At 37.6% G+C, this 12,545-nt stretch overlaps 1 pseudogene; it reads left to right on the top strand.

The window, feature by feature from the left end:
- The first annotated feature begins 10,458 nt into the window (after positions 1 to 10,458).
- LOC138839474 (KATNB1-like protein 1) lies at positions 10,459 to 11,523 on the top strand (annotated as a pseudogene).
- The last annotated feature ends 1,022 nt before the right edge of the window (positions 11,524 to 12,545 follow it).

The following is a 12,545-nucleotide window of genomic DNA, read 5'->3' as shown; positions in this document are numbered from 1 at the left end:
AGAGGTCGGAGACCCATCCCATGGCCCGGATATGAACAGCATCAACCGGAGCAGAAACAAAGGAGAAACCCCAGTGTTCAGGACCTGCACGAGCCCTCCCCCAACCCTCGGCCAGAGGTCCGAGGCCCATCACGAAGCGCAACCCGAACAGTATCAACTGAGTCAGAGACAGAAGAGAAAGATGCAGGGCCACCACCACTCAGCCCAGCCCACAACCACCTCAACAGAACTCCAATTGCAATGGCAACCAATGACCTACATCACACAGAAACAACAACTAGCTCCAGGGTGAGTACCCTGTAGGTGGCAGTGTATCCCTCGAGGGAGAACAGATCTGGTGGAAATCCTCAGACCCTCACCCAGACACCCTACCCCAACACCTGAACCACAGGACCCACTAAAACTGGAAACTGAGAGCTCCACCAGCCCATGGACCACAGCCAGCTGTCCCATCTAGTGCAAGAGCACTCCTGGAAGAGAGCTTAAATCCCCAAGCAAGGAACAGCACCCCTGGGTCAAAACAGCAAACAGTGGAAGAAATTTGAACTATGTACTCCAGGCTGCATAACCTAGGTGGGATACACAGCAACACAGGTCCAACTGGTGTGCCCCAGGCCGGGGCCAGTGCTAGGCCTGGGGATCCAGTGCCTGAGCAACACAACCAACTCCTACCAACTGGTGTCAGAAGGTGAACATACACCTCAGCAGAGAGGGGAAAACAGGGAACTGCACCCCCTTGGAATCACACATATGACAGCAAAAGACCCAGGGGCTCAGGACAAGAGAAGCCCAAACCCAACCAGAACCCGACCCATAAATTCTAGGCTGGAAATTGGACAACACAGGCTGCCAGCACCTGATATTAGTCAGGAGCTCAGGCTGGTAAGGTGACTCAGCAGTAGAGTGCGTGTCTTGGGTACATGAGGCCCTGTATCTAATTCCTCAGCACCACATAAGCAGAAAGGGCCAGAAGTGGTGCTATGGCTCAAATGGTAGGATGCCAGCCTTGAGCTGAAGAGCTGAGGGACAATGCCCAAACCCAGAGTTCAAGCCCACAACTGGCAAAAAAAAAAAAAAAAACAAAAAAAAAAACATCAGGAGCCCATAACATACTCCAGCAACCAGGAGATTGCATCCAGCACATTCGATCTCTCCAAGAGCACCTGTAGGAGCAAACAGGAGCAGTCTAGGCTGCTCAACCCTTCTAAAGGTGGGAACTGCCAGTGATCTACAGCAGAGAGCCAAGAACCCTATGTGGGTCAGACCATCCCGCAACAGAACTGAGATCAGGTACAGACTCTCTCTACCAGCACAGAAAATGCAACCAAGAAAAGACAGACACCTATTGACCAAAACAAAATTTCAGATTAGTCTCCAATAATCCCTGAATCCCCATGTGAAAACCACAGAGAAAAATTACAATGTTTATCAACACCCAGGTTAGCAAGCTATCTCCAGAAGCCAGCAGCCACCCAGGGGAGAGCCCCAGTGGGAGCAAAGCAGGAATGGAAGACAAAAGCTACATCCAAGATATGCTGGAGGCAATGACTCAAGAAATAAGGTGATAAATAGACCAGAAATCGAAAGAACACAGGGTCAAAATATAGAAAGTGATACAGGATATCAACCAGGAGATGCATGCAAAAATAGAGGATGTACACACCTCACTAAGAGGTGAGATTAGTACAAAAATATAGGCAGCACACACCTCCATAAGAGGTGAGATTAGTGCAAAAATAGAGGCAGTACACACCTCATTAAGAGGTGAGATTAGTACTTTGAGAACCAACATCGAATCCATAAATGAGTCCATTTCCTCCATGCAAAGCACAATGGAAGCCATAGTTAACAGAGTGAATGAAATGGAATATAGAGTGTCAGAGACATAAGACAGAATACACCAACTGGGCCAAAAATGACAAATATGGAAAAATTACTTAAATTATGTGAAAGGGAATTCCAAGAGCAAGTGGATAGTGCCAAGAAATTTAACCTTCGTATAATTGGAGTGGACAAAGGTGAGGAATACCAAAGCAAGGTAATGCAACACCTATTCAAAAAGATAATCTGTGAAAATTTTCCCCATCTCAAAAAAGAACATCTTACCTACATTACAGAAGGATATAGGACATCAAACAAGCAAAATCCCAGGAGAAACATTTCTAGACACATTATAATAAAAATGATAGATCTGAATAATAAGGAAACGATCTTGCATGTAGCAAAAATTAAGAAGGAGCTCTACTACAATGGGGGAAAAATTAGAATCACTGCAGATCTCTCCACACAAACACTGAATGCAAGAATGGCCTGGGAAAGTACCATACGAGCCCTGGGAACCAATAACAGCCAACACAGGCTGATATACCGGGCAAAGCTAGCATTCACATTCGATGGGGAACTGAAAATTTTGAATAGTAAATAAAAATTGAATGAATACATAAACATTAAGCAAGTATTACAAAGAATACTAAGAGGGAGAACACAACCTGAAGAAAGCAACCAGGAACAGGGACCCACAAACAGACAGGCATTAATAGAAGTCTAACTGAGCAAGCACAGGAGGAAAGGAAAGAAGAAAAACTTAGGAAAACAGGGAATGAGAAGGACCACGATACATCTCTCTATACTATCTCTTAATATTAACGGGCTTAATTCTCCAATCAAAAGAAGAAGAACTGCAGATTCGATCAGAAAACATGACCCATCCATCTGTTGCCTTTAGGAGACCCACCACTCAGCCAAACATATAAATAAACTCAGAGTGAAGGGTTGGAAAAGGATCTACCAATCAAATGCCCCCAGTAAGAAGCAGGTGTAGCAATCCTGATATCTGACAAAATAAACTTTTCATTAAAATCAGTACAAAAAGACAAAGAAGGACACTACATATTAATACAGGGAACAATCCAAGAAGAGGATATTACCATCATCAACTTATATTCCCAAATTTGAAGCACCCAAATATGTTAAGCAAATATTCTCAAAGTTACAAAATAAAATTGATCCCAATATGATAATACTAGGAGAGCTTAACACTCCACTCTCACCAAAGGACAGGTCTACCAACCAGAGGATTGGCAAAGAAGCTACCGAATTAAGTGAGGCCATACTTCAAGCAGAACTAACTGATATCTACCGAGTATTTCACCCTAAAACAATCCAGTACACATTCTTCTCAGCAGCTCATGGAACTTTCTCCAAAATAGGCAATATCATAGTTCATGCCAGGAACTTAAGCAAATACAAGGGGATTGACATAATCCCCTGTATCCTATCTGACCAGAGTGGAATCAAGCTACTTCTCAATAAAAAAGCATACCAGAGAAATTACTCAAATATATGGAAATTGAACAGCACATTTCTAAGCAACACATGGGTAATGGAAGAGATTAAAGAAGAAATTAAAAAATTCTTACCACTCAATGAAACTGATAACACATCACAAGAAACTTGTGGGACACAGCAAAAGCAGTCCTGAGGGAGAATTTTTTTGCCCTCAGTGCCCACATCAAGAAAATAGAGACAGACCAAGTAAATAATCTCATGTAGCAATTAAAACAGCTAGAAAAACATGAAAAAATGGAACTTAAAGTTACTAGATGGAGCCAGATAACCAAACTAAGAGCAGAAATTAATAAAATAGAGACTAGAAGAATCATAGCCAAAATTAATCAAACAAAAAGCTGTTTCTTTGAAAAAAATAAACAAAATTGATGGACCATTGGCAAGATTAATTAAGAAAAGAATAGAGGAAACCCATATTAACAAGATTAGGGATGCCACGGGAAAAATCACAAGAACCCAAGATATCCAAACAATTTTAACGGACTACTTTCAAAAGTTATACTCTCTAAAGAAAGAAAATCTTGCCGGGCGCTGGTGGCTCACACCTGTAATCCTAGCTACTCAGGAGGCTGAGATCTGAGGATCGCAGTTCAAAGCCAGCCCGGGCAGGAGAGACCGTGAGACTCCTATCTCCAATAAACCACCAGAAAACCGGAAGTGGCGCTGTAGCTCAAGTGGTAGAGCGCTCGCCTTGAGCTGAAGAGCTGAGGGACAGCGCTCAGGCCCAGAGTTCAAGCCCCACGACCGACAAAAAAAAAAGAAAAAAAAAGAAAATCTGGCAGAAAAGGATGCTATTTTAGAGAAATCCAAGTTGCCCAAACGTAGCAAAGAAGAAGTAAATCAATTAAATAAGCCAATATCCTAAACGAGATACAGGAAGCTATCAAAAGCATTCCAACAAAGAAAAGCCCAGGATCAGATGGATTCACAACAGAATTCTATAAGACCTTTAAAGAAGTACTAATACCCATACTCCTCAAGCTCTTCAGAGAAACAGAGAAGGAGGGATCTATCCCAAACTCATTCTACAATATCACACTCATCCCCAAACCATGCAGAGACCCAACCAAAAAAGAGAATTAAAGGCCAATTTCCTTAATGAACACAGATGCAAAGATCCTGAACAAGATTCTAGCTAACAGAATCCAGAAACACAGAAAAAAATGATACACTACAACCAGGTAGGCTTCATCCCAGATATGCAGGAATGGTTTAACATATGTAAGTCCATAAGTGTAATCCAACACATCAACAGAGTCAACTTCAAGGATCACATGAATATCTCCACAGATACAGAAAAGGCCTTTGATAAAATTCAACATTCATTCATGCTAAAAGCTCTGGAGAAAATAGGAATAGAAGGAACATTTCTTAAAACAATTAAATCCATTTATTGCAGACCAATAGTCATCATTATACTTAATGGGGAAAAGCTACAACCAATTCTCCTAAGGTCAGGAACAAGGCAAGGATGCCACTGTGTCTCCACTCCTCCTCAATATAGTCCTGGAACTCTTAGCCAGGGCAATAAGGCAAGAAAAAAACAATAATGGGAACTGCATAGGGAAAGAAGACGTTAAACTATCCCTTTTTGAAGATGACATTATACTGTACCTTCACAATCCCCAAAACTCCATCCCCAAACTCGTAGAAATCATAAATCACTTTGGAAAAGTAGCAGGATACAAAATCAACCCACAAAAATCAGTTGCCTTCCTGTACACTGACAATGTACAAGAAGAGAGGGAAATAAAGGAACCAACACCATTCACAATAACCTCCCAAAAAATAAATATTTAGGAATTAACCTAACCAAAGATGTAAAAGAACTATTTAATGAGAACTATAAAAAGTTAAAGAAAGAAATTACAGAAGACACTAGGAAATGGAAAGACCTCCCATGCTCTTGGATAGGCAGGCTTAATATAATGAAAATGGCAATATGACCAAAATTAATATAAAAATTCAATGCAATTCCTATTAAAATCCCAATGATGTACATCTCTGAAATACAGAAAACAGTCCAAAAATTCATATGGAACAACAAAAGCCCTAGAATAACCAAAACAACTCTAGGGAATAAAGACAACATGGGTGGGATATCCATGCCGAACTTCAAACACTACTATAGCGCCATAATAACAAAGACAGCATGGTACTAGCATAAAAGCAGACCTGAAGATCAATGGAATAGAATAGATGATCCAGAAATAAATCCACATGCCTACAGTCAGTTGATATTTGACAAAGGAGCCAAAGACATAGAATGGAAGAAACACAGCCTCTTCAACCACTGGTGTTGGCAAACTTGGTGGCCATATGCAGAAGACTAAAAGTGGACCCCAGCCTATCACCATGCACCAACATCAACTCAAAATGGATTAGACCTTAACATTAAACCTGAATCTCTGAAACTACTTCAGGACAGAGTAGGAGAGAAACTTGAACTTATAGGCACAGAAAGGAACTTCCTGAACAGAGTCCCAGGGTCACAACAAATTGGAGAGAGACTTGGCAAATGGGACTCCCATAAAATAAAAAGCTTCTGCACAGTTAAAGCTATAGCAACCAAGCTAGAAAGACAACCAACTAATCGGGAAAATATTTACCAGCAATATATCAGACAAGGAGTTAATATCCAGTGTATACAGGGAACTCAAGAAACTAATCCATCCCAAACCTAACAAACCAATTACTAAATGGGCAAGGGAACTAAAGAGAGACTTCTCAGAAGAAGAGATAAAAATGGCAAGAAACACATGAGGAAATGTTCACCATCCCTGCTTGTGAAGGAAATGCAAATAAAGACAACCCTGAGATACCACCTTAGCCCAGTCAGAATGGCCCACATCCTCAGGTCAGCCAACGACAAATGATGGAGGGGATTTGGAGAAATCCCCTGCTCGTGGGAATGTACACTTATACAACCACTTTGGAAAGCAGTCTGGAGGGTCCTCAGAAAGCTAAATATTGACACCTCTTATGACCCAGTCATACCACTTCTAGACATCTTCCTGAGCAACAGGAACCAGTATATAAGGACACATGCACCTCCATATTTATTGCAACACTGTTCACAACAGCCAGGATATGAAAACAACCCAGATGTCCTACCACAGATAAATGGATCCAAAATTTTTGGTATCTACACACAGTGGAATATTATGCAGTCATTAGAAGTGACAAAATAATGGCATTTGCAGGGAAATGGATGGAGCTAGAAGAAATGATGTTGAGCGAGGTAAGCCAAGAGCAAATAGCCAAAGGGTACATGGTCTCCTTGATAAGTGGATGTTAAATCCAAAATGTCAAGTGATACGACAAAATTAACAGGACTCAAGAAACAAAGGAGTTCCACTCATCTCGTCAAATCACTATTAAATAACACCATGTTGCTGATCACATGTATGGTATACATATATGTACACCAGAAGGGAACCAGGAAGACACAGAACTAGAGGGAATTAGGGAAACACATACAACAGCAGGACCCATCCGCTGCACTGGACATTGACCAAAATGAACTAAGCATCTCAATGGCAGGGATGGGAAGGAGGGAACAATTGGGAAAGAGGGAACAGCTGATGCTATGCAAAACAAAAGAAATGTTCATATCACCCAATGTGGAAGAAATAACTTTATCGCAAAGCTCATAGAACTCATAAATGTTATAGACCGTAATAGACAATGTGCTCCAGCAAAGTTAGAATGTGTTTGTAATTTTAACTCAGCATCACTATCCCACAATACTGTGAAATTTGGGAAAATATGTAACCACTTAATCACCATAAAAAAATTGGAAAAAAAGTATATTTAGATTTATAACCAGGTTAACCTCCCCTAATGCTAAATCAGTTCATGTGAAAATTGGTGTAAGTTATAAATGTATGTCAGAAAACTAGTAGATAATACATGCACTAAAAGTCATTGAAATATTGAGCAAGATGCTAAACTTTTTGGTGAGATTTTGACCTGTTTCAATAGTAGTCAAACATTCATCTTTAAAATATTATTTAAATTATTACTTAATATTTAGTATATACTAACCTAAATATTTAAATATAAGGAAAAAAGAAATCATGACGTTGTCAATGAAATAAATAATTAACAAAAGTAGAACATACCTATGTTTTGACAATGAAATTAATAATTATAAGTAGAATATACCTATATTTTCACTTGAAGCTAGTGCTCAATTTATTTTTCATAGGACAAGTGAGGATGAGTGAGGGTGAGAAAGTCAAAGTTCCTTATATGTGTAAACAAAAATAGAACAATGAAATCTATTGAAATTGTTTTAAGAAGTGTGTACAAGGGGAAAAAGGAGAGTAATAGGAGAAGTGAGGTCCTTGGGAAGATTGTATGCATATATGGAAAAGTCACACAGAAATTCCACTTTCACAACTGGCACATGGCAATAAAAAAATCTTTAAAAAATAAAATATAAACTTAGTTTTGTTTATTAAGTAATTTTGCTTATTAATACATAATTTATCTACTATTCATTTTAAAACCTACCTTAACTATATTAAATTAGTTCTCAAAAATAATGAAAGAATATTGGTATAATTCATTTGACTTGTTCATTTTCTAAAATAGGTTGGATTTGTTGTGTTCTTAATGTTAGAATATATTCTTTTTAGGAATTGTGTTCCTGTAGTTGATATACAGAGGAATAGTGAGTTAAAATTTCAACAGCTATGGACAAATTATCATATAAAATAATATTTTATGAAATTAACTGCAAAAAAGGAAATGAGATATTCTTGTCATTTTTTGCTTTTATTCTCTTTTGATTTTGTGTTGTTTGTTACTTTGAATTTATGAGTCTAAGGAGGAGCACATAAAAGGTGGAGCAAGGATCAAACAATATGTGATTTCTTTCTATTTCATCATCCAACCCTAACTTAGCTCTGTGATTGGAAAATTTTTTCTCTTAAATTTAAAACTTGCTTTCTCATACTCAGAACACTGTTTTTCAGAATCTGCTTTGGTTTTTCTTTTTCTAAATTCTGATGAAATCTACTGCAGTGTATTTTGATGTTATATATAATTCATAGTAATAAAACTTTTATTTATTTCCCAATGCTCTATAATTTTATGATTACATTTTAAATCTATTACCTATTATACTTTTACACATTGTAATATATAAGGTATTAGATTATGGTTCATTGATTTTTATTTTCATATAAAATGTTTATTTGATCTAAAAAATATTTGAAATCCTATGTAGTCTTCATGTAATTGTCTTTGCACTTTTCTCAATATTCAGTTCAGCATATTTGTCTCTGTTTCTGGACACGTTTATTCCAATGATCTATGATTCTTTCTATTATTTTAATCATGCTGTATGTATTATTATAGGTTTAAAATAGCTTTAACGTCCTGTACAAAATTGACACAACCTTAGTGTCTTTGTTTTTCCATATACTTTTCAGAGTCCTCTCATCTAATCTTATTAGTTTTTTTTGGATAGGAATTATTTAAATTTTCATTATCTTCATTTTACTACTGTAGCAGATCCATAAAGTTTAGTGGCTTTAAACTGCATTAATTTACTATTTTTCAGCTCCAGTGTTAAGTAATCCAAAATGTGTCTCCCTGGAATAAAATCAAGATGTCATTAGCATTCTATTACTTGTGGTGACAAGAGAGGCATTTTTACTTTCCATCCCCAGTTGCTAGACTCTACAGGCATTTATTGACTCTAAGCTTCTTTATGTATATTAAAAGCCAGCTCAGACAGACTGAATTCCTCAATCTGTATCACTTTTGCACACTAGGTTCACTTGAATAACTCAGGATGCTTAACACACCTTAAAATACTAAATTCACCAGCAAAACTCCATTTCTCACACAAAGAAACATATTTACAGAGTCTAGAGTATGTGTTGTGCATACTTTTGGTGGTAGGAGCAAACCACTAACAAAACCTGAAAAAAAAATAACCAAAACCTGAGGTTTGCCTTCTGTGATGATTTTTTTTTAGTTTATAAACATTGCTACATTTATTTACTATTCTATGACTTCTTCTATAAAGGGTGTATATTTACATAATTCTCAGCCTAGAGAAACTTTACAAACTTTTTTCAGTTCACTACTGTGATAAATATGAGGGTGAATGTGAATGTGTGTGTGTGTGTGTGTGTGTGTGTGTGTGTGTGTGTGTGTGTGTGTGTGTGTGTGTGTGTGTGTGTGTGTGTGTGTATTCCAGTACTAGGGCTTGAACTCCTGTCTTTGAACTTTTTGGCTTCTCCACCATCCCGCATATCTCTTTGTACCACTTTTACCACTTGAGTCATTCCTAAACTTCTGGATTTCTTTTGTTCTGGTTAATTATGGATGAGTATTCCTCGAATTTGTCCTCCTGGGCTGGCTTCAAGCTGTGATTATCAGATCTTAACCTCCCCCTCTTTAGTACCTAGAATTATATGCCTGAAGCACTGGACCCAGCTAATGAGTTTTAGTTTTTAATTGCTGCTATATAGAGATTAATTGGTTTTTATATGTTGGTATTTTACTTTGCAACTTTGTTAAACACTTACTATTTCTTTAAATTACTTAAAAAGATTCCTGAATTACTTAATGAAATACACTAAGAAAAACTCAGATGATTGCGTTTACAGGGTTGTTCATTTCAAATGTATGTACATCTATACAATCCTCAGTAAGAGATGACTTAGCCATATTAAATAAACCACAATATAATACAACATAGTGCTATTATTTTTACAAATATATTTTATCTTGAAATGTTCTCATACAAGTATTTATAAATATACTAACTTATCTCTACATATTTAGGATAACCAAAGGATGATTTTGCAATAATTTGCAATAATAATTACATTTAAACCTGTCATATTGGTTCACTCCTGTAATCCACTGCTCCCAAAGCTGATTTGGAGGAGTGGAAAGTTTAAGACCAGAATAAGCTACATAATTAAACCCAGTCTTAAACTAAAAATGTATATATAGCTTTCCCGGAAAGCTCTTCCATGCAACAGCGCAGAAGCTGAGGGCTGCTTTGGGCAGCAAAGGTCATTCATAGTCCCAGGGCTTGACTGGAACATCACTACACCATGCGGCGCCCATATTTAAGAGATTATGGCATCTGAAAACTACAATGTTAAAAAAGAAAATTTTTGTAATATTGACGATTATCCCAATGATCTTCCTAGAAAAAAGAACTCCAAGGGGCTGGGAAGGTGGCTCAGTGGTAGAGCGCTTGCCTTGCATGCATGAGGCCCTGAGTTAGATTCCTTAGCACCACATAAGCAAAAAAAAAAAAAAAAAAAAAAAAAAGAAAAAAGAAAAGAAAAAAGAAAAGAAAAGAAAAAGGAACTCCAGTTTCACTAATAAGAACATGAAGCAGGTTAAGAAATCTCCAAAACAGTTGGCTGCTTAGATAAATAGAACAGTGGGACAAGGTGCAAAAAACCCAGATAAACTACATAAGGTGATCTAGCACAGAAAGTTTATCATCCCTTCCCAAATGCTTGTTACAGAAAAAGACAATCCCATAGAAGTGGGAGCTGTGACATGGCAAACAATGAAAATTTACTGGTTAGTCTAGGCTATCTGCCTGAAAAGTTACACCATGACAGTCAAACGTACTTTGTTTACTCCAGTGAAGCTGGTTCTTCACAAAAAGAAAGCCCATCATCAAAATTTAGTGTTTATTTTTTTCCCCTAAAGTTTCTCAGGATCATGAAACAATGGCTCAAGTTTTATTCAGCAGGAATGAGAGGTTGAATGTAGCTTTAACGTTCTGGAGAAAAAGAAGTATAAGAGAACTAATAGCTTATTTAGTGAGGATAGAAGATCTTGGAGTCGTGGTAGATTGCCTCTCTGTGCTCACCAATAGTTTGCAGGAAAAAAACCAGTATGTCTCACTTAACTGCGTGTAGACTTATTGCCTCTAGTAAAGTCATTACTTAAAAGCTAATTTTGAAGAGTGTGCAATAGTTGGTCTAAACTGTCTTCAAGCAGTAATAAAAAGGTGGTGGTCAGAGCTGTTATCCAAAACAGAAGTTATAAATGATGTTATAAAAGATTTTAAAGCAACAATTAAATGGATTGTGGGAACAGGAAAACCATCTTACTTCGGTTCCAGGATACACTGGTAATATAGCTAAGGATGTAGATGCTTCTTTACTAAAGTGGCACTGAGAGATTTAATCTACTAAGGACCATCTGGTTATTCTGAACATCGTTGTACTGTATGGTTTCCCCAGACAGGACTCTTCTGAGAACTATGAACCATGGGGGGAAAATCAAAATCATTTTCTTTTAAAAGCTGCATAATGAAACCACTAATGAATTTTGTAACAATCTACTTCAGTGAGGTGGAAGTACACTGTGAAGATATTCACCTGCAACTTTGGGATGCTTGCTAACATTGTTTTAGAACTGTTGGTCTTACTGAAATCCTGCAAAGGAAGATCATTTACATTATATAAGGAAATAAGTGAGGACTTATGACTAGAACTACAAAGACCAATCATTAACTTTTGTGTTGTAATGGTTGCAGCCATTTTCTTTTGTTGAAAAGACTTTGAAAGCTGAAACACCACACTAAGTAAGCAATATTAATTTTTTGTCCACACTAATACTGTGAATACAAAATTCCTTAATTATTAATAAGCCACTGTGATAGGATACCAATGTGTTTTATTATTATTTTTTATTGTGAAAATACTGTACAGAGGGGTTACAATTACATGGGCAAGATAATGAGTACATTTCTTATCAAGCATTATAGCCTTCTCCTTTGTTTCCCTTTCCCATCCTTTCCCATTCCCCCCCCTCCTTCTCCTCCCCACCCAATCCTCCTCCCCCCCAAAGTTGTAAAGTTCATTTTCGACATAATGACTTGTACATCTCATTGTTGAAATGGGTCCACTTGTATCCCTATTTAAACGATTTGTTTTTAACCTTCCCCTCCACAACTGCCCAATAAATAATTGGGCTAAAGACTTAAAGAGAAACTTCTCTGAATAGGAAAGAAGGATGGCCAATAGACACACGAAGAAATGCTCAACGTCCCTAGCCATAAAGAAATGCAAATCAAAACAACTCTGAGATGCCACCTCACCCCAGTTAGAATGGCTATAATCAAGAACTCTAATAACAACAAATGCTGGAGGGGATGTGGACAGAAGGGAACCTTACTGCATTGTTGGTGGGAGTGT

Source organism: Dipodomys merriami, unplaced genomic scaffold (genome assembly GCF_024711535.1).
Source record: "Dipodomys merriami isolate MVZ:Mamm:240054 unplaced genomic scaffold, mDipMer1.0.p SCAF_3, whole genome shotgun sequence".
Taxonomy (NCBI): Eukaryota; Metazoa; Chordata; class Mammalia; order Rodentia; family Heteromyidae; genus Dipodomys; species Dipodomys merriami.
The sequence above is the reverse complement of the archived record's forward strand: the minus strand, read 5'-3'. Positions and strand labels throughout refer to the sequence as shown.